At 45.3% G+C, this 24029-nt stretch overlaps 1 long non-coding RNA gene across 1 annotated transcript in view; it reads right to left on the bottom strand.

Annotated features, from left to right (window-relative positions):
- The window catches only part of LOC112529996, a 155240-nt gene that overhangs the window by 110492 nt on the left and 20719 nt on the right, over nt 1-24029 (bottom strand). Inside the window, exons 2-7 of the long non-coding RNA XR_005840434.2 lie at nt 20022-20120; nt 18673-18776; nt 15599-15681; nt 13688-13842; nt 4318-4554; nt 2527-2636 (exon numbers count right to left, since the gene is read on the bottom strand). This is a non-coding gene — a long non-coding RNA (uncharacterized LOC112529996). The remainder of the gene's footprint in view (nt 1-2526; nt 2637-4317; nt 4555-13687; nt 13843-15598; nt 15682-18672; nt 18777-20021; nt 20121-24029) is intronic.

The following is a 24029-nucleotide window of genomic DNA, read 5'->3' as shown; positions in this document are numbered from 1 at the left end:
TCCAACCTCTGTCTCAAGACAATCCCTGGCTTAGACCTCCCCAGTCACTTCCAAGAGAAGAGATGAGGCAGTGGCAGAGAAAAGCCCTTTCCCTAGGATATCCCTTCCTCAGCTCTCCCCTCTCCCAGGAGGCATAGGGAAGAGTACAGACTTTCCTTAATCATAGGGCTGTTCTCTTCAAAATTAAGATCTTCCTCTTCCTGGCACTTCCCATCTTCTCTCTCCCTAAGGCAAGATCTGGCACACCTCAGATGTTCTGGTTTGGCCTGTAGTTTTATTTAGACTGCTCCTTGCTTTGGGGATTCTCTGTTTATATCATTGGAGGGTGTTAATAAGGGCAGAATGGTTTCCAGATCCACACCAGCTGACTGGATTTCCTGAATCCACGCCATCTGTAAAAACAGAAATGTTCCCTTCTCCTTGTACACAGATAAATGCATTAAGGCCAAACCTCCTGGGGCAGGAGCACAGGAGGGATGCGGAGCTCCAGCCAAATGAAACCCAGCAAGCTCTGGAACAAGGTACAGAACTACCATTTTTAATATGGAGGCACATCTGAAGACATGAAAGATGCCATCGCTCAGTGGAGAGGACAGAAAAGTCTGACATTTTTTATAAAGCACACTAAGGAATTTTTGGCACCTTTCTCTGACACATCTGGCAACAGCCACCCTCAGAGACACAGGAATATGCAAGCTCAGGCCCTGGCTGGTATTACAGCACTTGCATACCCCTATCATCCAGCTTTTCCATTTCAAACCAAGCTCAAGTCACCAGCCACAGCCAGGAGCAGTGCACTCATCCATGTGCCCCTCGATCACGGGGAGGTAGCACAGCAAGAAAGGAACCTTGGAGATAGGATGCATAGGGTGTAACACCTGAGTGTGCAACTGGCTTGCTGATAGCATTGGGCCCATCAGTGGGCAGACTGTTGCTCATAAACCTGACACCGGCTCAGCACCAGATTTCCAGTCTGGAGTGGGCTAAGCTCACCAAACTAAGAACTGAAAATCAGCTGTCTCAGCCAAGACTGGTGCCCCCTTACACCACAACGCTCACCAGGTTCACACCAAAACCGTACTACTATCCAGGCACTGCCATGACGAGGTGAACACTGGGCTGAATCAGCTTATTTCCACTATTTGTTCTCCCCATCTAAATGTTGCCTAGACTCTAAGGAAGTAAGTGACAGCAAGCAGTACAGCCAAAAAAACCTCACAGTTCTAATACACCAGCAGAAAACTCTCTCAAGCGAGAGCTGGCTGAGAAGTCAGCAAGCAGGAGTGAAGCAGCCACCAAGAGGCAGGCTGAGGAGGGTCTGCGAGCAAAATCCCTTCACCTGGGACCTGCACCTGAGAACCAGCACGTCTAGTTTGCACCAGACACAGCTCTCAGCAATCCGACATCAAGACCCCACTCTCTAATTCAGCCATTTGGGCAGTGCTACAGAAGGGAAGTCTCACTGTTATTCCTTATCTCCAGCCCATTGCTGTGCACCAGCCCTGTGATTTAACTGACACTTGTGCCAACCAGCTTCACTCATCAACCCATCAGGACAAACAGCCAAACCACAAGAGGGATACTTCGGTTACTTTGGCAAATTGCACCAGCCCTGTGCATCTGACGAGCTGTTCAGAGAAGGGCAGAGCTACACAACTTATCCCTTGCAGCAGGAACAAAGTGTTCCTCAGGCTCAGACACTGCATGTCTCTTCACTCCAAGCTGTTTGATACAACCAGCCCTGTCACAAGAAGGGATGAAGACAGCAGATAAACTGGAACAGCAGTAGGCAGTCAGCAAGCAAAGCCTATGGGGTGCTTTAACATATAGGGACTCCTTGCTTAGCAGAGCCACATGCCCATGCCATCCCCATGGCTTCCTGCAACACACATCTCATACAGCCACAACAATGCAAAGAACACTTAACAGTAGTGTAATGCAATGGAAAGTGCAGCAATGACAGTAGAGCACCAAGGTCCCAGGCTAAAGCAAATGAGGATTTGCTCAAATGCAACAGCTATAGGCACAGAAACAAAGGAAAGAAGCTGCTTACCTTCAGAAGGCCTCAGGCACACAAAGATATCCAGCAAGATACCCTCACCTTCAATGCCAACCCTTAAATGAGGTATGGGAAGAGGTGGATCCTGGCTCTACTCTTTCCAGTCACTCAGATGCATTGCATACACCTGCACTGCCCTGGGTTGGCCCTGCCTTCCCCCCAGGTGCTCAATCACTGCTTCAAGCTGCAACTTAGCATTTCCACTGCAACTAGCAATCCAATTCAGTCTGATCTTCTTTGTTAGAGATAAAGTTATACAAACCCTGAAAGCGACAACCCATGCCTCAACATAGGAACACCTTGCATCCACAATCACCAAATACAGACCACAACATTACAGGTATCATGCAACTCTGCATTTGCAGATGTGTTGCTGACTGCTTGGGGAATGCCAGGACAGAGCTGGCTATTCACTTTCTTTCCAAGTCAACAGAGCCCACGTGTGTGCTCCCCACACATCCACATACCTGTTCGGGGTTTCTGATTTGGGATTTGGCCTTGAGGTAGCAGAAATGCTGTGGTACTGTAATTTTCAAGGTCTTCAGTCTTTGAGGCGTTCTAAACAACAGCTCGGACCCTAAAATAAAACAATGCTGCTCACTTTAGTATATGACAAGTATTCACCTAAATGAAAGACAGCAACTTGCTACACCTTGTAACACCGCTGCAGCAAAGCAGCCCTGCCAGAACCAGAAGTGTCCCATTGTAAGCAATCTTAGTAACAAAAAGTATTAGCATATACCTATGAGGTTTTGCAGCTTCTGCCTGCACTCTGTAGCTTCCATCCCAACAAATGAGACTGAGTTAGCTAAAGCAGATTTTTCATATTCCAATGCAACAGATAAAATATACAGTTATCACCAAGTTCATCTTCATTCACAGAAAATCTGGCAGTCCAGCTTGAATTCACAGACTCCAAAATTCATGACATACTAAAAGGTACTACATTTGAGAACTCAGTGCAGTTTTCTGCTCTGTATTTTGTGCTCCTTATATAGGCCCTTGGAAGGTCGTAAGTAATTAACTACATTCGATAGCAATGGACCATCTAATCCCCAAATCCTCTCCCTCCCAATAGCCAAGAACCAGCATTTCCATTTTCAACTTCCTTACGCTTTAGCCAGGCTCCCTGAAGTCACTTTATATGGCTTATGGTTTAACTGAAGTTTATAAAGTATTCCCTTCTGGTTGTTTTTTTTCCCCTCTAACCCACTAACTTCACTGCCTGTGTAAAAAGCATCCTTATCCCATTTTTATGCTAAGAAGCTTACTATCAGTTGCAGTATTACGTCTTCTTCTCCGCCTCAGTTTTGCAATACAATTTCCTTCAGTTACTGCACGAGTAACTGTTGTGATGGCAGAAGCAACGATCACTGTTCGGTCCATTAAAGCATTTCATTGCTTCACGCCACTGATTCTTCCTCTAAAATTATTAGGAACATGAAAGGCAGAAGTCTCGCTGGCTCCCACAAGCACAGGTGTCTCCCAGCTCTTCCATGAGCCCTTCCAAGGAGCAACGCTTCACTGTACGCCCGTGCAACAGTGATTTGCTACAGATGACATTCCCAGCTCAGTATTTCACATGCTACATAGCTCAGCAAGTTTGCTGAGCTCTTTAACGGCTGTGTCCCACGCAGCACCAAGCACAACAGGCATTTATTTCATACTAAGCTCGCTAGATGATATCCCAATAAAAATAATGTTTTCCAGCCTGTACAAATTAGAGAGATTATGAGGGAACCCCAGCGGAGAGCCTTATGCTGAGCTATCGCCTCCAACTTCTCCCACTTCCCCTTAAAACCCACCGACAGCCTCTCAGAATAAAGCAAGCCATTTGCTGAATCTCCCTTATCTTATTGTACATCAATTTCTTGAAACGTTCATGGGATCACTATGCATTTCATTTACCCTTAAGGCCAACCCCTCTGCTTATTAAATTAAGAAGATGAATGAGAGATTTGCTCTCTTGCTTGCAGCCCAGGGGATTCATTAGTCAAGTAAATGATTGCACTTGCCTCAAGTTATGCTACTGCAATGTTTGCAATGTGTCTTCTGATCTCAGCTCCCCACGCACTTTTTGGAAACAAGGTTGGTTTTCAGACAGGTCACATTTAATTCCACTCATTTGGCTTCAGCAAATGGAAGGATAGGCCTCAAACTCACCACCCCCTTCCCTTCCTTTGCTCAGCCCTCCTCGTGTTTGACAGAACAGGCACACAAGGGGAATCAAGAGCTGCATGTAAGTTCCCAATACTCACCCCAGTTATGGTCGTATCAAGTGCAGCCAATGTTTTAGCACTGACATCAAGTAGATATTTGGGTACACGGTGACACAACGTAGTAACAGAACTGCTTTGTGCAGAAGGGAGCATTTCCACCCAAGGAGTCGGACCGCTCACTAAGCACAGTTAATGATAACGAGTTCCCTTCTCCCTTGGAGGAGCTGGCTCTCAAGCACCTGCATCCAGAGGGAATCAGCATCTCCACACGTGAACCTGGGAAAGCAGGAAGAAAAAGGCACCTCAGAAAAAGGCTGAAACCCACATCACAGTCAAACTGCACTCAGGTGGGGGTTGAAGTGGAACAGGGCACACGTGAACTCCAGGGAACAGATCCTGATTGTGCCAGATGGCTCCACGAAAAGCAAACTCAGGACAAATAAGTCTCACTTGCACAGCTGTGTGAGCAATTCAACCATTTGCTAAGGGGCTCATTGAAGAGACACCCCCAGCAAGCTACTGGGAGATCAGCAAATGAAGACTGGGGCTGGCATTTCTGCTCATCAAGTCAGTCACGGGTTGTGCTGCCTGGTATGTGGACGAGTGAGCAGCCTTCCGCTTGCAACAGTGCAGAGGTGTTACAGCAAAAGGCAGTCACAGGGTAACAGACATGCAATAAAGCACCAGGAACGATGATAGCAAGAGGCAGGGCGTATGTGCCACTGAGTGCAACTCACACAGACAGCCCAGTGACTCTGTGCTGTGCTACCAAGTTGCACGAGGCAGACAGCAGCATTAGGCACCGTGAAAGCTGCCCAGCTGGTGAGAGCTCCCCTGTAAGTCTGTAACAGACGAAAGATAGGAGAGTTTGGGGCTCCTCCCAGCATTGCACCCAACGCAGCAGAGGCACCCAGAAATGCACGTTCACCTGAAATGCAACACTGCTGCATTGGAAGGGCTGCTGCCTGCACGTCAGAGGTACAGGGCAGAAGGGAATTCGGCTATCCCAGCTCATATCACAGTCTTCCCTCCTCTTTGCCACTGAATGCATGCTTTGTTTTACTTCCCAGCTTTGCCCCAGGTTTCTCAGCCGACCTTCACCTGGGTCTACCAACAGCACGGCGCGGTCACTTTCACCCTTTGTTAAAGGAAAAACGCCATATTTGAGGTCTTCAACCCCCCCTCCCCCCCAGCAGTACCACCACGCGCCCAAAGGCCGGGCACCCCAGGACCCCCCCACACACCGCTCCGGTTATTCCCTCACCGATCGCACACCTTTAGGGAGCTGCCGCCATCTAGCGGGGCTGCGGCACCCCGGCACCCGTCCGGCGAGGAAGACGAGGCGAAGGCTCTCACCGGAGCCTCCCGGGGCTGCCCGCCGCCCGGCCTCGCTGGGGAGCGGCAAAACCCACATCCTCAGGGAAGCAGGAGCCCGCTGGGGCCGCGTGGCAGCGTCCTGCAGCCCCGCAGCGGGCCGGGGCTCAGCCCTCGCCTGCAGACACGCGGCTGGAAGGCAGCACGAGGCGCTGAGCGTGCCCTGCCCGAACCGCACGCACGTGCCGGGCTGAGTGCAAGGGAGAAGCAAAAGGCAGCGCACGTGGGCTGTGCCGGCAGTGAATGCGAGCCTGCTGCAGGCGGCACTGCCTAAGGGTCCTGCTGGCTGCAGGGAGAGCTTCGTGCTCCATCAGGGAGCGAGCGCTCTGGTTGCTCCGTGAGGGCATGGGAGCTGCCAGCTTGGTGCTGCCAGCAGAGCAGGGGAATCTGGGAGGGCTGAGGAAGATGGAGTGGGTGCTCCTATGGCACAACTTTCCTTATGATAGGCCAAGAGTTGGCCTTGATAACCTTTGTGGGTCCCTTCCAACTTGAGATACTCGTGGTTCGAAGTGCTGGGGCTGCGCGGGTTGCTCCAGGATGCCTGGTTACCCATGCTGAGGGGGGAGGCAGAACACAAAAGCAAGCAGGTTTCTGTGCAGCAACGTCAGGGAAAGGCCCGGTGTCCTGGGGGAAGTGGGAGCCCGTGGTAGTGAGGTGTCTGCAGAGACAGCTATGCAGGTGCACACGTCAGTGAGAAAGTCTAAGATGGGTGATACAAACGTGCTTAAATAGGTTACTTCCTCTTCAAAAGTACTTACACGTTATTTCAAACAAGTCTGTGTCTGCAGTTTTGTACAGAGTACGTCTGCAAGAGCTCTTCTGCGTGCCTCCACCTGAAATCTGCACAGCATGGGCTTATTCAAGAAGCTCTTGAGATTACTTTCTTATCCTGAGAGCAAGGAAGGGATTTGTTCCAGGTATGGAGCATTAGCTGCAACTCACACAATTCAGCAGCAAATATCACTGGGAATCAAAGTACTTCCTACAGGGACGATGTTGGTAATTTTAGGGTATCTTCTGGGGAGATGCACAGAAAGAACAAGGATATAGACTAAAGTCTTCTTTGCAGCTAGTGGAAAATTCCTAGAAGTCTTCTGTTATGTGCAATACAATGCCTCGAAATGTGATAGGACACCACCGGGCCCAAAGCACCCAGTCGGACAATCACATCTCTTAATGAGGTTCAGGTGGGGCACAGGGATTGAATAGCAGGGTTGTTCTGCCACGGTCTGTGATGGCTCCTATGCCCCACTTGGGACTCTGATACAGGCTGCCAGTTTTGCTGTAGGCATTGGTGCAATGCTGCAAGTGCAAGGAGGTTCTTTTGTCTTGGTGTTGTCCCACTGGTGGGGTTTCAGAAGCCCTGACAGCAGTGCCCTCAGGACTGGTGTTTAAAGAGCAGCCCTGTTTGTGCTAGGCACAAGGTTAACTTCAGGCTTGTGTTGTGGTAGTCACACATGGCAAAGGGACGCCCCAGTGCAAGGTCACTGGAGATGGTGAAGCTCTGAACTGAAGGGCTGAGGTTGCCCCAGGTGTTAAACTGCTTGCACATGCATTGTGTGCACTGAAGTTTGTTTGCTGGGATAAAACCCACAAGCTGGCAATCTCTTGCCTAGGGTTGCATCCTGCCTCTCACACTCTGCTTATAGGGTGGTAGCAGCAACTATCTGAGCTAATAGCCAGGTAACCATTTTGTGGAATCAGTCAGGGTGAGAACATAATTGGGAAGCAAATATGCAATTCATGCTTTCTCCAAAAATGAAAATCAACCTAGAATAGGTGTAACACGGTGTATATTAACAGCAGTCGTATACTTCTCCCTAACTGAGGTTGCTTTGTGAGCCTCAGATGAGTTGTAAGCAGATCACAGGAGCTCTTACTCCATCTGATCTCAGTCCTGTGGTGTAATGCTTGCTGGCTGATGTGAATCCCCAGCAAGGAGGGAGATGCTCAAATTGCCATCCTGCCTGGGGTCTCAGTTTTTGGAGGCTGAAACCATCTCTCTCCTCTAAATTGCCCTTGGAGTTCCCTCTCCTCACAGCAATCCAGGCTCTGCCTCACGTGCCCTCAAGCTGTCTGCAATGTTTTGGTAGGCAATCTGTACAGTCAGAAAGGTTGATCACACTGTTGTGATTATGATGATGCCAATTTAAATGAAGTGACTTCAATCATTTGCGTGCCTTTTACAATCATCACCTCTGCTGTAACGGCATTTGCCTTTGAAGCTAGCAGAAATCTCTACTGCTGCTGAGCTGTCCTGGAAGGGGGAGAAAACTGTGAGCCCACTGAGGAGGTGATGGTGGTGGTCTGTGCAGCATTTCATCTTGCTGACAGTGGCACATCCTCACGTGGGCAAAAGCAGGAGGAAATATGCACTTAACTTCAGGTGGCACTTGAAGGCAGCAGAAAGCCATGAGAGATCAATGCCTTTCCTTGCATCCTGAGGATGGTGCGGGGTGACCTATCTCTGGGCACTCACAACAGGGCTGTTTGCATGCAAGTTGTCTTCTGCTTCTCAAAGACAAGGATGTGGTTGGTGTTGGCACAGCATACTCCACGATGTGACTTTTGCCTATACGAAATTCAGAACCAAGCATCAGCACTGTGGGAGAAGGGCATGACCCTTCTGACCTATTGCTCTGGAGGACAAATACAACCTCTCTGCTACATCGGAATGCAAACAGCTAAAGCAGTTGCTGCCACTGCACCAGGCTGGGAGGGTGGCAGAGGTGGAACTAAATTAATGTGTGGTTTGAGTGTCAGGAAGGTCAGGCGTAGCAGAAAAGAAGTTAGTCATTTGTAATGTTCAGCAGAATAAACTCATAATACATTAGGGATGTTATTACAGATAGAATCATAGGATCACAGAATGGCCTGGGTTGAAAAGGACCACAATGATCATTGAGTTCCAACCCCCTGCTATGTGCAGGGTCACCAACCACCAGACCAGGCTGCCCAGAGCCACATCCAGCCTGGCCTTGAATGCCTCCAGGGATGGGGCATCCACAGCCTCCTTGGGCAACCTGTTCAGTGTGTCACCACCCTCTGGGGGAAAAACTTCCTCCTAATATCCAACCTAAACCTCCCCTGTCTCAGTTTAAAACTATTAAACATTCATATGAAGAGCAGAAAAAGACTAGGTGTGCTATTTTGGAGATACTAGACTCAGCATGTACAGTTTTTTGCAATTTCTGGCTATAATATAATCCAGCAAGCAAGAGGAGTATCTGTTGGCAAAAATCTAACTACCTCCTTGGTTCATTGAGCCCTTTCCACATCCAACCCTGTGCCTATGTTGGAATAATGTCCATGTTTATAGGTCCTATCAAAAAAAAGAATAGCCATGCATACTGATGTTTAAATTGAGCCTTGGGTTTCATGTGGTCTGTGTGAGTAGGGTCTCTCTGGTGGGCATGTCACTGCTTCCTAGACCTGTAAGCACCCAGTGCATGGACACGTATATCGCTGATAGTCTTTGTCTGAATGCCTTTTTTCTTTGTTGAGAGTTGAGTTACTGGTGACTGCTGTAAAATTTCAGTGAGAGGATAGGACTGAAGAGCTGCACTGGGCCTGGGGATTTGGGGAGCTCTAGTTGCTCAGTCCCACCAGTAAGGCTTGGTGGGCTGAGACTGCACAAACATCTGTTCAGATTGCCATCACGGGCGATGTGCTCACCTGAAAAATAGGTTCAATAAGTAAAGAAAATGAAAAATATTGTACTTTGCATTTTGTTTTGCTTTGCCTTGAGCTTAAAACCTGGCAGGGTCCCATCATTTAAAAGATTAGATGATTATTCATTGCTGGAAGATTTTGTTTGTGTCTGAGTGCTGGTCTGTATGTGAAACAGGTTGCTCTGAGCAGCACAGATCTCCTCTAGCATATAATACCCGTGGCTGAAGTGCCAGCTTCAATCCCCACAGAGAGAGTTTATTATATTACTGTGAGGTTTTATTATACTGTACTTATTTATTAAAAGATGAGAAGAGAAATCTCAGTTTGAATCACTAGGGCAGGTACATTTTACCCAGTAATGAAATCTACACCTGAGAGAATTGTGTGGTGTGTGACTGACATGGATACAGCAACATCCCATCCTCTGGGTCTGAATTCAAAGTGTGGTGGATGAGGAATGAAAATGTCTTACAGCACAGGAGGATCACTTTGATCCCTCACAGGCATTAGTGCTGTTCAGAGCTCCTGGACAAGAGAGTGTGGCATAGAGGGGTATGGGCTCTGCAGAGCAGGGCTTTGCACTGGGAAAAGGCAGAGTGCCAATGTGACACTGCTGGTATGCAGATGTGTGGGGTAGGTAGGCAAAACAGAAGACTTCTGCTGGATGGACAGATGGATGCATACTTGTACAGAAAGGAGGTTGTAGTGAGGTAGCAGTTGGCTTCTTCTCTCAGCTAGTGATAGGATGAGAGGTAAAGGCCTTAAGTTGTGCCAGGAAAGATTCAGGTTGGATATTAGGAAGAATGGAGGAGTGGTAATGCATTGGAACAGGCTGTCCTGGGAGTGGTGGAGTCACCATGCCTGGAAGTTTTCAAGAAAAGGGTGGATATGGCAGGTAGGGACATGGTTTAGTGGGCATGGGGGTGGTGGATCCATGGTTATACTTGATGATCTTAGAGGTCTTTCCCAATCTTACTGATTCTCTGATATCGTTCTACTTTCACAAGCTCAGCAACATACACAGACATGAAGGGAGAAAATGAGCACTCCTGCCTTTGTGAGGATGGACTAACGTGCTGTGCTGTGCCACTCACATTCCCTCCCCATCCATCTTTCTCCTTTTTCATCCCTGAAGTTAACACACACACACTGGCATTTGTGTATCTACTTTCAATTGCCAAGTGGAGCACCCCGTTTTAAAAAAAAAGACATTTTGTGAAAGACAGAAGTGCTGTGCAGTGTCCAGAAGGTGGCAAGCTTTCAATGCGTATTGATTTGTGCTTCTACTTGTTTCCCCACAGCAGAGGCAAGCTAGGACTACGGGAGGCTGGGGCACTTATGGAGTGAATAGCCTGCATTCGAGTGTGTGTCTGAGAGAGAGGGAGAGCTGCCCGTGTCAGTGGCAGAGGGAACAGTGACCTGCTACAGGCAGTCACAGATAGCAGGCAACTCAGTTTGTCACCCTCCAGGGCAAGGCACTGGGAGGCAATAGTCAGAGAGAGACGTAGGTTGCAGCACTTTCCCAGGCTTTCTGAATACACTGATTTTGCCAGTGTTCTGCATGCACTAAAATGTGAGTCAAATGCATCCCTATCGAAAGAAAGCAAAACCCAGATGCTCTTGAGAAAATCTTTTCTCTCTGCAGGTTGGCATACGTGCTTTTAACTTTGTTCATCCCATTCTGGTTAGAAGAAGCTGTGCTTAGTCATGCGGAAATGACCCTGCAGGATGACAGCAGTTTCTGGGCATACACAGCACCAAAGCAGGCATTGGTGTGTGGCACACATACAGCTGGGTGCTGAAGGACCCCACACCCTGATAGCAGACACCTAGTTCAATAGATCCAGTTCTGAGTTGTATGGCCACAAGTCAATCATCTTACCCCACAAATAAGAGGCAGCCTAAGAACCCCTTTGAGGGTTCTCCTTGCAAGCAGCTGGCTGCAGCAGAATCTCCCCTTGAGTAGGGACACCTCTTGAGGTTACTTAATGCCTGTGATGCAGTTGTGCCAACAGATCCTCAGTAAGAGATTTATTGTTTTTTAGCTATGCTAGCTTCTCAAAGATTTGATCTTAGATTCACTGTGCACCTCCCGCCCTCTGCATAGCAAATAGTCAAGGATATTTAACCATTATGAATACTGTTAAGTTGCTGTCATCATTGTTCAAATTACCATGGTAATTTTATATCAGGAAATATTTTTCTGCTTTCCTCTTACGAGTGAAGTGTGCAGTGCTTCAGTTTCCATCCACGACATGTGCCAGGCTGTGTCTTTTGATGAGGGCAGCTTTTCCTCTTGCTCTTTGCCTGTTTATGCTTCTAACTGCTTGTCCCCTATGCATGTGCTTATACAGAGCCTATGACATTCCAGTTCAGTTTCAAGGTTGTGAACACCACTGGTGAGCAGGAAGGAGCTGGGATAGCAGCAGAGCTTCAGGACAGGTTGCCATCTCCTCAGAGCCATGCCTACAACAGCTCATAGATGTATCCTTCCCCTGCTCAAAAGAAAAACTTCAGAGTTCTTTCTCAAGTTTTCCTAACACTGCAACATGAAAGGCAAAGGAGATGACAGAAACTTCATTTTTTTCAAACCAGCTTAAGTTTGGAACGTATGAACCCCAAAATAAAATGATCCAGGTACACAAATAACACCATCTAACAAGGTGACAGTAACTGTTATTGCTGCTAACTATTGATTTAGGAACAGCTTACACCAAAGCCTTGGTGCTTGCTTTGTTCTCTTTCCTAGTGAAGGCAATGTTCAGGGTAGACAAGAGTTTCATGGTTAACAAAAAGAAGGCAAGCCTGACAACATCCTTCCTTCAGCTTGGCTGACAATGAAGCAGAATACATTTCCCCTTAGCTCTTGGAGTGAGTAGGTGTGGGGGTGTTTCAGGGTTTTTAAGTATTCAACCAATTTTTCAGGCAACTGATAAGAAACACATGGAGTACAGCTCTGGTTACCTTAAGCATCTCCAAATGCACCATGCCAAGAATCCCTTTTGCACATCCCTGCTTTCTACATCATCCAAAATGAAGAATGAAATTGTATCTCCTTTTCTCTTCTGCCTCTACAGGCTGCTAGTGACCTCACCAAGCACAGAGGTGGTGCTGGAGGTGCTGGAGAGGTATTACTACAGCCTTTATGAGTGCTTGGGGGTGCATAACTGTATATAATGCGTGGATAATAAAACCTACACCCTATTCTGTTCTTATTTCCCTCACAAAGCTCTTCCTGCGGCTGCAGAATTAACTTCTCTTAGATCCTCATCCTTCCTGCAAAACTCTTCTCCTCACCCATGAAATCTGTCCTACGTGGGATACGTATTTTAATACACTTGTTGAAAAGTTAGCAGGGCTGTGCAAAAGGAATAGCTGCAAAAGGGCAAGGAATTACCCTTCAGATTGCTGAGACCACCCTTTGAAACCAGTGTGGGTGCCTTTGTGGAGTAGGGCAACTTTTCCCAGAGCTGCTTCTGACAATCCCATCCTGAGAGCACTGTTACTCATGTCAGCATCTGACTGTCTTCCAATAATTGTGTCAAACAGTGGTAATAGACAACAGCTTAACAAGAATTCTCTTTTGTGGAGAAAGATCTGCTGGTTTCAAAGGCATAGATGAGATATTTGGGAGCAGCCCTGGCACCCCTCCAGCAGCTCACAGATTCTCTCCTGCGCCTGGAGGGCTTTGAACTCCTTAATGCTACACAAAAGTGGGTGAGACACAGGGAATGGCATCACTGGGGGTGCTCACAGTGTAATGTGCTCTTCTGTGTGTTGCCAGGAGAAGAAGGAGGGAAGGAGCAGGGCTGGTGGGACTCTGGCCTGGTAGCACTTGAGAGTATTTGTACTTCCATCTGTCATCTGGCCTGGCTCTCCGCCTGGGGAAATGAACTCAGAGCTTTTCCCTAATAAATACACAACCAATCCAAGAGCAGCATCAATTACTGACGGACTCATCAAGGGCATTAGCAAATGTGATTGCACTCAGAATTGATTGTCCTCACTGAGATAACAATCCAGCCAGACCATCCAAGGGAAGTCAGCACTGCCTATTTATAGAGAATGAAAAATTTCAGCAGGCCTAGACTGGGAACTTTGAATATATGACTTAAATGTAGCAGCTCAAAGGTTATTCTTGGTCTGGGAAAGCCCAGATATCTATGCTTTCTCTGTATCAACATTTTTCCAGGCACAAGGGCACTAACCAGATCTCCAGGACTTCTACATAAGTCACAGCTGGGGTGGAGCAGAATGGTCTGTGAGTATCTGGAAATCCTGGAGGAATGCCCACAGTGCTTGTGCAGATCAAGAGCAGCATTTCTGCAAGGGGAGATGAGCTTGCTGTGCTCACTGTACTCACCCTGGATGCGCTATGCAGATCAAACATGCTGACTCCATCTGGAATCCCGGTGGGAATTCATTACTGACCTCACTGTGTCATCCCTTTGGTTACAGAGATCCAAGGCATGGACATCTGGTTTCCATGCTTCAGCCAAGTGGCATGTGGGAACTTCCCTGTTCAAAGAACAAAAGGATTTAGTTAAAATACCAAGAACACCTTACCACAAGCTGGAATTCCTGTCAACTGCTCTTACTGCACATTGCTGGCCCCAGATCTGTAGGAATATAAGAGACTGAGGCCAAATCCTGATGGCCTTTGTCATGGCTCAGAGTGAAGCAGAGCCCCTATGTCTCTTGAGCATGCACATTTCTGACAGATGTTAAAGAAACTTGGAATCCAAATGGGATTGAGCCCACATCTATCTGAAAATTGTATTCATTACCTGAAGTTATTTTTTTAAATGCCCTAGATTTTGTAGACTAAAACAATGACTTCATGGTAAAGCTGCATTCCATTCCTGCATGAAATGTTACAGGATGCCATTTTTGTAATTTCCTCCTCACTTGATCATGCTAACATGGTCCCCTAGGCCTGGAAAACCAGAGAACATGTGCCAAGTGGAGGGGATGGAAAAGTGAGAGTCACCAGTAATACAAAACACAGGGCAGGAAGCAGTGTTTGTGAGTGTGACAGGGAACATTTTGTCTTCTCCTTCATCAGTCATCACAGCGGGAAAGAGAGAATACTTTTTGAAAAGTCTGAAAGCCACTCTTAGAGCTGCTCTGAGCCAGCTCCCAAGTGGAGCTTTGCTCACCATGTAAATCCCTTCCTCTCTAAAGCTTACAATACAATAGCATTGATAACAGAAAAATATGTACCTCCACCTACCCTCAGTCATTGAGAGATGGTAAAGACAGCAAGCAGAAAGCATGGCAATGTTGTTTGCATTTAGGTTTAACCCTTCCACTCATTTCTGCTCTGACTGCACTGACTGATGGCAGCATCTGTTCTTTGGAATGAAGCTGCCCATATTCAAGGAAGGGAGAACTAAACTAAAGGCCGAGGGACACAGTAGTGCAAGATGTTGACTACCATTTTATTTCATCTGTTTTCAGAGGTAATATGCTCAAGGAAAATGCAGCTGGTTCCTTTCTATGAGGGAATTTGTGCATGGTTCTAGCACTGCCCAGAAGGAAGGGAGCAGTTCCTGTACTGCAGACTACAGGTGTAATGTACATGCGTTTCTGAGCAGCTAACTGGAAAAATGTTTGGGTCTGACAAACTTTTTCTGCATAACTGTTTTTACCAACCTGGGTCACAAACAGAGCTGTTAGCTGCTGGCATTTTGTGGTGCTGCAAAGATCCTTTGGTGAATGCAGACGTAACTGCCATGGAACAATTTTATCAGAGCTGTTAGAAACGCCGTCTTTTATGATATGTGTGATTGCATTAAGCAGTAAAATTGCATCCTCAATTTTCAAAAAATTACTCTTGCTGAAAGATGCACCACAGACAATGAAGCCGGAGAGACCGCAGTTCTGCGCTGTGTACAGGACAGCAAAGAATCAAAAGGCAAATTCTTTCTGTACAGCACCACAAAGGCATGTCTATAATACAGAGACAGCCGGCTATCCTGGCTGCTGGCCAAGGTCTCCAAAACCATCTTATAATTCTAACTGGCCACATAAAGGCAGTGACACATCCAGGTGTCCTGAGAGGTTCACTGAGAACGAGGTGCCCCCGGTCCACAAACAGATTAAGATCTTCATAACTGTTCAGTTGAGCTCTCCCTGATTCATTTAAAAAAAAAAAAAAAGTTGAAAAGAAATTGAATGTATTTGGAAAGAGAGGAGAGCTGAAAAGACCATGCTGGGAGATACCTATTGGTAGACTGGAAGATAACATATTTGAGGGCATTCATCCGCTCACCTAAGTGGACTCACAGGATATGCTAAAGCATGGAGCATGCTTGCACTTGATCCTCAAGAAAGCTCCGAGGCTTAGACAAAGTGCTGTAAACAAGATGGAGAGAAGGCACATTAGGATGTAGAAACAGGCTCAGACTTGAAGTGACAGTGTAAATTTACACTCTGTTTTCATTGCCCCTAGCTAGTGCATCTTTTTGCATTATCTCCTACCAAGTAAGTGAGCAAGCACCTCACATGTAATGTCACATGTTGGAATTGGCTTGACTGAATCAGTAGTGTGAGAAACTTGGTGGGGATGATCATATAGCCAAGGTCAGCGTATTCTTAAATTATTAATAAATGCTTTCCAGTTAATCTGCTTCTGCACATGCAGCGATTCAAGCCTGGATGACTGTGGGGAGCTCAAAGGATGAATCACACACTGATTCCTACCTATTCTTCTCTCTTGTTTCTCTTTCAGAGAATCCTCCAGAGAAGATTTCAGCTCTTCTTCAACTCCAACAGGGCTTTTTGCTGCTCCTGTTGACAGCAGAGGAGCCTGTGAAATTCCATGTAACAGGGCGGTACTATTTGCATTTGGAAATGTTTCTTCAGCATTGTGACACTCTCACCTCTGATGGGTTCAGAAAGGTTTTGGGCTTGAGGTCAAGTATGCACCAAGTACAGAAGTCATTGCTATCTGAACTGGGTCTTCGTACTTCCCCAGCATGGTCTGCCTTGGTGAGAATGTCCAATTGGTGTTCTATCATTCTATAATAACTCCTGGGGATGCCAATGAACGGCCTACCAGAGCTTACAGCAGCTGCTCTAGCAGTTCAGAGCCATACATCCAACATGATATTAAGACCATGGACATAGCTAAGAGCCAAAGGCAACCGAGGTTATTCCAGATATATGTAAATTGCTGCCTGCATGGAGAAAACATTAACTTTCATCCTTTTTAGCAAATAAACAGAGGAACAGAGATGTTTTCCTGAAATTTGTCTAATGCATTGTCCACAAAGTAAATGGGGTAAATATGCTATACTAATAAGAGAAAACTCTGGAATGAAAAGTAAGTCCAGACAGCCAAATAATGAGCTAGATATCATGTGAAGTGAGAGATCTGAAAAACAAAATGGTGAGTTCCTGCCTTTTTAGTGTAAGGGGAATTGAGGGCTGGATTTGGATGCCCAGTGTCTCCATTACGGTTTTGGATCCTGGTCCCGTGAGATGAAATCAATCATATGGAACTTCTGGCTGCTGCGGGCACAGGGCTGATCAGGAGCACATTTCCCTGGTTGTAGCGCGAGTGCAAAAAATGCCCAACCCAGCAGTTCTTTCAGCCTTCATTAGGAATGGAAAAACACCCTTTTAATTTGAGATTATAGGCGGTTAATGATTGTTCCTTCCACTCTGCAATGTCTATGATTAGCAATTTAGATCTTTAGAGAATTTTGAAATGTGAGTTATTTTGCATTTATATTTAACTGATGAACTCATGCTGGCAATCTGCAATCAGGATTCCTATGTGGAATTATTGAGGGGTTATTTTTGAACCTCACATTCTATCTGAATGAATAAGAGCATCAAAGCAGTTTTTTTTTAAATAGCTGTTAATCCAGAAATGCACTCTGATAAAATCTTTAAAATGTCCACTATCAGAGTTTGACATTCTTAAAGTTAACAGCGATTTAATCCAGCCTTAATCTATACTTTTTTAAGAACAGGTCTTTAACCTGTGCAAATTCCATATCCAAAGACAATAACGTAGTGATTATTCCTTGCCTCACATTGAAGACAAGAAATCCTGAAGAAACAAAATGCTAAGCAATAGCATGGTTTGTTTTTCTTTTTCTTACAGTGGATAACAGTGGATAAACATGGCAAAGAGAAGTGGAGGGAAGAGCTTCACATCTGACAGCAGTCCAGAGACACATCAGGGCAAAGAACAGAGAACTTAAGAACTGCTCTTGTCTGGACCATCCCAGACCTTGAGGGCTTGTTATGTAAAGAGGCATTTGTGTGTGTGCCTTAAAAATGCATGTGAGAAAAAAATTGTCATTGCCTACTTAAGTTTTGGCTGCAAAAAACCTTTCTTTGAATGCAGCCACTTTTAAAGCAAATCAGGAACTATTTTAGCAATGTTAGGTCTGAGTTTTAAAAAGATATATAACTCCTGGAGTTAATTGCTATTTTCCTGGCAACTTTCACAATCCAGGATGCCCATGTTGAGAAACTTGGCTTCGATCCTTTACCATGAGCATGATGGTTTATATGGTCAACGTGCAAACAACGTACAATAAGAGACTTGACTTGGGAGCTGAAATGGTGGAGGACAACTACGACATCTAAAGCACAGCTTCCCACAGTCATCCAGGCTTTACTTGGAGGTCTTCCATGAGAAAGCACAGCGTGATTGAGATCATATCTCAAGCTGAACTGATAGGGAAGAGGGAATCCTTTCCCAGCTGGAGGTTGATCTTTACATATAAATATGTGAAGTCACAGCTTCCATTAAAGTCTATCAATCACAAGTGTCTTGGCATGTGATACCTCCACTCAGTCTGAATGATTCATAGAAATGACCCTGTTTTCACTAGCAGTGGAGAATGTGCTAGATCTTTGCTTGGAAACTGGCAACACCAGGAGCTTAGCAGAGAGATGGAAATAATGTACCAAGTAGAAAAAAATGTGGGGGAGGATGTGTGCAGAAAACAGTTTGGGAGTTTAGGAAAATATCCAGCCTCCCACTAAGTTGCTATGGGGTAATTAATAAAATGTTTCATTCTCTCCAACTTCTCTTCCAACCTTTTCCTCCCCAGAGGCAGGAGCTATCATCAAAGAACATTTTTATTTGGCACCGTAGGTTAATAATGATAGATGCTTCAGAAGGATCAGGTTTGGAAACGATCTCATCTCCCACTATTGAAAATTAATCAGAGTACGGTTGACCAAATGTAGGTGGAAAGGAACATAAAACTTCTTTGGCGTCAGCTGGCACGTCAGTATGCAATACGAATCAGTAGAAACATTACAGATAGTGGATATATTAAGAGCTGACAAGATGTACTCAGCTGCTTCCATTTTACTTACCCTTAATGTTTTGCGTAAGCTGAAAGATCACCTGCCAGTTTGCTCACACCACGGGGCTCCAGATAGCAAACGATTCAGTTTGTAGCAGCACACATCCAAAAAGACTGGAAGATCAGTTGGAAGAAGCCCAAAGAAAAGCAAGAGGAATGATCAGAGCTCTAGAAAAATGTGACCTGTGATCATAGATTGAAAGGACTTGGTTTATTTAAGTCTGGAGTGGAAAGGCTAAGGAAAGACATGATAACACTTCTTAAATATGTGGAAGGTAATTGCAAAAGGGAAGGAGATAAAATGTTTACTGCGATATCCACTGCGATAAGGACAATAAATCATAAGTTTAAAGTGTAACTGAGGGAGTTTTGATGAGACTACAGAGGATGCACAGGAATTCTGAAGCCCCTGAACAAGTTGTGCAGGGAGGCTGTAGATTTCCCAAGGATGCAGGTGTAAGGGAGCAGGCAGGTCAGACTGCTGCCTTTAGGCAGTAATTTAGTTAGAGTGGATCCGGTCACAGGGCTGGCTCAGCAATTTCTTACGGTCTCTTTCAGACTTTTTCTATGATCTGTGATAAATCTCTTCTGTCACTCTAAATGAAGAACACAGGAGAAGTACACTCATCAACAAGACTTAATGTTGACAAAAAAGATTAGATACTAAAAGTCTGATGGATAGCAATCCCCAGAACGTCTTAATAAAATCATATTTTTACTGGAGGCTGCGACTTAACCATCAGATAAAACTCCAAAACAAGTGAAGGGTTATTTGTATCGTGACTAGAGACTGGGGCTGGGGGAAATCTGATGTTCCACTCATTCATTTTGAAAATATTCTCATTAGTAATTGCCCCATTTATACTTAGAGGAAAACAAAACGTTCAAATTCCTGGCAGCAGAACACTTCCCTAGTTGCAGATAAATATTGACATTGGCTTTAAGTCAGTTTACAAAAAGAAATTAAAAGAAAACAACAGCTTTAGTGATGCTTGTCAGACTTAGAAGCATCTTTTGAGAAAACGTTTGGTGAGTGTCATTCTGCAGGATGGAAAGTCAAAACCATTCACTGTTAATAGTCTGATTAGTGTAATACAGGAGAAATTCCCTATAGGGCTGGGATGCTCCTGCTAGCAGTCCTCAGCCTCTTGCCCATCACACAGGGCAGCAGCATTGGCACAAATTCACAAGTGTGTGTTTTCAGATTAGTTCACACAAGAGCTGCACTCTGTGAGTGTCTGCATCTTCCAGGATTGATGCTTGTGCTTTGGTTGGGCATTTGGTGGGACCTGAGGGTAGAAATATGGGGCCAAACCCAGAGGAGATGCCTAAAAGGGTCAACACCTATACTGTAAATACCTTTGTCCAGTCTCTCAATGGGAGCTCTGGTTCCAGTCATGCATCTGTGTCCTAATACAGTCTCCAGGAGCCTAGTGGTATGAGATGGTATGGAGAAGCCTGAAAGAAAAGGCAAATTATTACAGTTTACTCTTCATTTGTGCTTAGACATCTGTGGCTTGGCTTCTATGGGTTTGGACCTCCGTCTGCTGTTAGGCTTGGAGTCAAGAAGGTGGGCTGAGCCTGAATACGGTGGCTTCCGTGAGTTCTTGATCTTTCCTATCTCCAACCCAGAACCCAGCTAGCATCTTTTTCACAGCCATTTTCTTCCAGCAAGCTTTACAGTGCATAGCTCTTCCAGCACATAATGTTCCATCCTCTCCTCTGCAGAAAATAAATACTAATAAATTATAATAATGATAACAATATTTTGTATGTTGTGACTTCTGTTCCCAGAGCTGTTCAGTTTCTCACTCTTTCCTGCTGCTGCGTGTTTGTTTTGTTCAAGTAGTGAGGCTTTCTCCCTGACCTCTGACCTTCATGCCCACAGCAGTACTCTTCCCTGAGATGAGAAGCCAGAAGATCCTATGCACCCTCAAAGGCAAACAAACCACAGCTCTCAGCAGAAGGCAGCAGATCTCCTGACGTTGGCAGCTGCCAGACTGCATGCTGCTGGCTGCCCCATGCTGCCACCAAGCCTTCTGCAGGAGAGAAAGGTTTCTTTAAGCCAAGGAGAAGGCTATGAAAGCAGATTTCAGCCAAGGGGAACAAAGATAGATTTATCTGGAGGTGATTATTGCATATTATTTTACGATTAGCGCTGGCACTTCCTTTATCTGTCAGGAATATTTGGTGGCTTTCATTTACATGAGTGATACGGGGAAAAGCTGCAAAGAGAATAGAAATGGCTTTGATTGTTCGCAAACTATTTGCAAACAAATCCCAAATCCTTAATCAGTAATGTCTCATAAAACTTTGACTACTGTGTTCTCAGCTTCATTCTTTTTTTCTGCCCGGGACAGATGTGAGAAAATATTGCAAAAGACCCAATTACCAGGAACAAAGTCATATTATATACAGATCTGAGATGAACTTGCTGTTGTGTCTTGGAAAATTTCATTGACTCCACATGCCTCAGTTTCACCACCGACTGCATGGCAGTAAACCAATGTGGACACACATCTGACAATTCTGGGAAAATCTGCAAGAGTATGGATGTCTCAAAGGGACATCAATTGCCGTTAATAATGGTGCAACTGGCTACCTGATCTGTAGATAATTTACCTCATCTTCCAGACACTGAAACACAGATGATTTGTCCTGGTCTCCTTAAGGACACTGATGCTCAGGATTTCCTGTTAATTACCATCTGCATGGCAATGAGGCAGCTCTCTGTGCTATGGGCAGTCATGCTGCATACTTGGGGGCTCAAGAACATTGCAGTCAGGAGGGATTGCTGGCCATTTTTTGTTGGCCAAACCATTACATTTCACCTAATCATTCCAAACCAAATGGTTTATATTTGTCTACAACGTCTCTCCCAGGCATCCTGATTGTGTCTGAGGACATCCACCAGAACAGAACTTCTCCCAAGAAGTTCTTCAGCTCCAGATCTAGTTGCCATTTTGGTGCTGGATAACTGAGAAGATCAGTGTGGCCCACATTTTTGTTTTTTTTTTTTTTTTTTTTTTTGTTGTTGTTGTTGTTTTTTTCCCAGAAAGGTACTTATGTAACATATTTGCTTCACCTCTTGCCAATAAAACACATTTAACCAATTTATGTTCTTATTCTGAAGCATTTTCTCAGCTTTCATGCAACTTCTGTACTTTACAAGTTTTCACACTTCCCACAGCACAGAACAACATGCCCCAGCAGAATGGTTTTGCAGTAGATGTGATGGCGCAAGACATAAGTGAGGCAAGTTTTGTGGAGAGCGATCTTTATGCTTTATATTTTATGCTTTATACTTTATGCTTTATAAGAGCAACTGAGTTAGAAGTAGAAGTTTTCGTGTCCGTGGTATTCTTCAGCTTTCAAGTCCTAGAGCACTGACATACAGCAGGACCAAAACACTCTTTCTGTCCCTCTATTCATCCCCGTATGTATAACAATTATATTAACTTTCCTTGTCTGTGTGAGACTGACAGATATTTGGGTTGGCTTATCTGCTCTGGCCCTAATGCTATAGCAGTCACTACAGACACCCAAGACATCATGCCCTTAATTCTTGTTGTGAACTCGAGTTGTCCTAATGTAAACCAGTAACAAATGAAGATTTTCAAATGCATGCTGAAGAGTATTGACAACTGATTTTTGCCTGAAAGATTAAATGAAATTCTGCTGTTCAAAGTTGTCGTTTTGTTTGTGTTTGTTAATCTCTTCTGGAGGTCCCTGAAACTCATTTTTATCTCTGGCATATCCAACATTACTGGTGCTATTCTCTGAAAATCACTTCTTTTCCTTCTGATTCATCCCTTGGACTTCTCTTCTACTTGAAGCCAAAAATGGCTGTGCCTTGTGTGAGACCAGCTGCCATGCAATATGCAGCCAATCCCAAGTGTTGGCTTGAAATGTCCCAACAGTGAAGCAAAGAGTGATGTTGGGAGCATGTGTGAAAGGGGTCTGGGCCTCCATCAGTTCTGGCCAAAGCCTTCAGTGCTTCTCTCCATGACCTCATACCTCTGAAGAGACTCTGCTGTAAAAGATGTTGGTCAGGGGTGTTTGCTTGAAGAGAATTTTCTCCATTTAAGAATTAAATAAGGGAACTAAGGAATTCTCCCAAGTGAATAATGGTTTTTTTTATCCTAGAACCGGTTTTTGGATTCAGCCAGCGTGAGTATATAGCTGAGGTAATCTACCGTACAGATATGAATAGGCATCACAGCATCGTGTTCATGCTAACAAACTGCCCTAAAACTGGGAGCCCTAAGGATGCAGTGTTGGGGCTCAGAGAACTGATTGGCAGCTGATAGATTAAGGAATCTCACAAGGATCATCCCAGAGGGACTCATCACTTTGGCAAAAATTTAATTGTACAGATTTGAGGGGAAAATACTTTTCCTTAAAGGGAATGTGAAAAGCCACGGGGATAGAAAAAATGTATTGCGTTTGGGCTTTAGTCCATTTTTCTTTGTTGTATTCTTAGTCGGGGGGCACAGTTTAGATCTGTCTACACCAGTCCATTTCTTCCTACTAGGAGGATGAACTGAAAGATTTTCTCTCTTTCTAGGCTAACTTGGTGTGTATCCTTGACACTTGACACACAGCATGTAATTGGTACATCAGTACATGACTTCTCACTCAGAACTTTGTCCGAAGCACTGGAAAACTACTGCAGCCTGAGTAATGCAGATATCAGATCCATCTGCTCTGGAGACATTTTTAAGTCCTATGATTTACTCGTTAATTTTCTCTAATTACATGCAAATGTTAGTAGGGGGGACTGGAAGAAGAGAAACAAGAAAATAAAAGAGCTGCTGGGGAAGGGCTGCACTTCGTGCTGCAGGCACTAGCCGGCGTGATCCCCACAGGCATTCCATGCTGCTCCTCTGCTCCTCCTCAGAGCGAGACTGAAATGAGCAAAAATTTTCTTTCTAGGAGAACATAAGGCGAGGTTTTTGTACCCATTTGTACACATTGCTTGCAGCAATGTGAAACAGAGGAAAAACCAGCCTAAGGGCTCAGACACGCCAAGAAGCTGCCGTGTTGGATGGTTTGCAGTCCACAGGGAGAGGTAACCCTCAAAGGTTTCCTCACATTGCTCTCACATGACAGCCAGCATCCTGTACCTTGCTCTCTTGCAAGGCATTTAGGCAGCTCGTTTCATGGAAATCAATCACAGATAATCCCTAAAATATCATCTGAGCAGTGACTGACGTCACCTATGAAGTCTGGAGATTAACCTGGTGTGAACAGACCCTTCCCAAGCACCGTGATTACCGAAACATCCCTCCTTTGCTAGCTCTGAAAGCATTCCAATAGCATCTAAAAAAGAAAGCCAACAACCTGTGGAGGTTTGTCTGATCCTAG

This window comes from Gallus gallus, chromosome 17 (genome assembly GCF_016699485.2).
Source record: "Gallus gallus isolate bGalGal1 chromosome 17, bGalGal1.mat.broiler.GRCg7b, whole genome shotgun sequence".
Lineage (NCBI taxonomy): Eukaryota > Metazoa > Chordata > Aves > Galliformes > Phasianidae > Gallus > Gallus gallus.
This window is presented reverse-complemented; position numbering and strand designations above follow the sequence as displayed.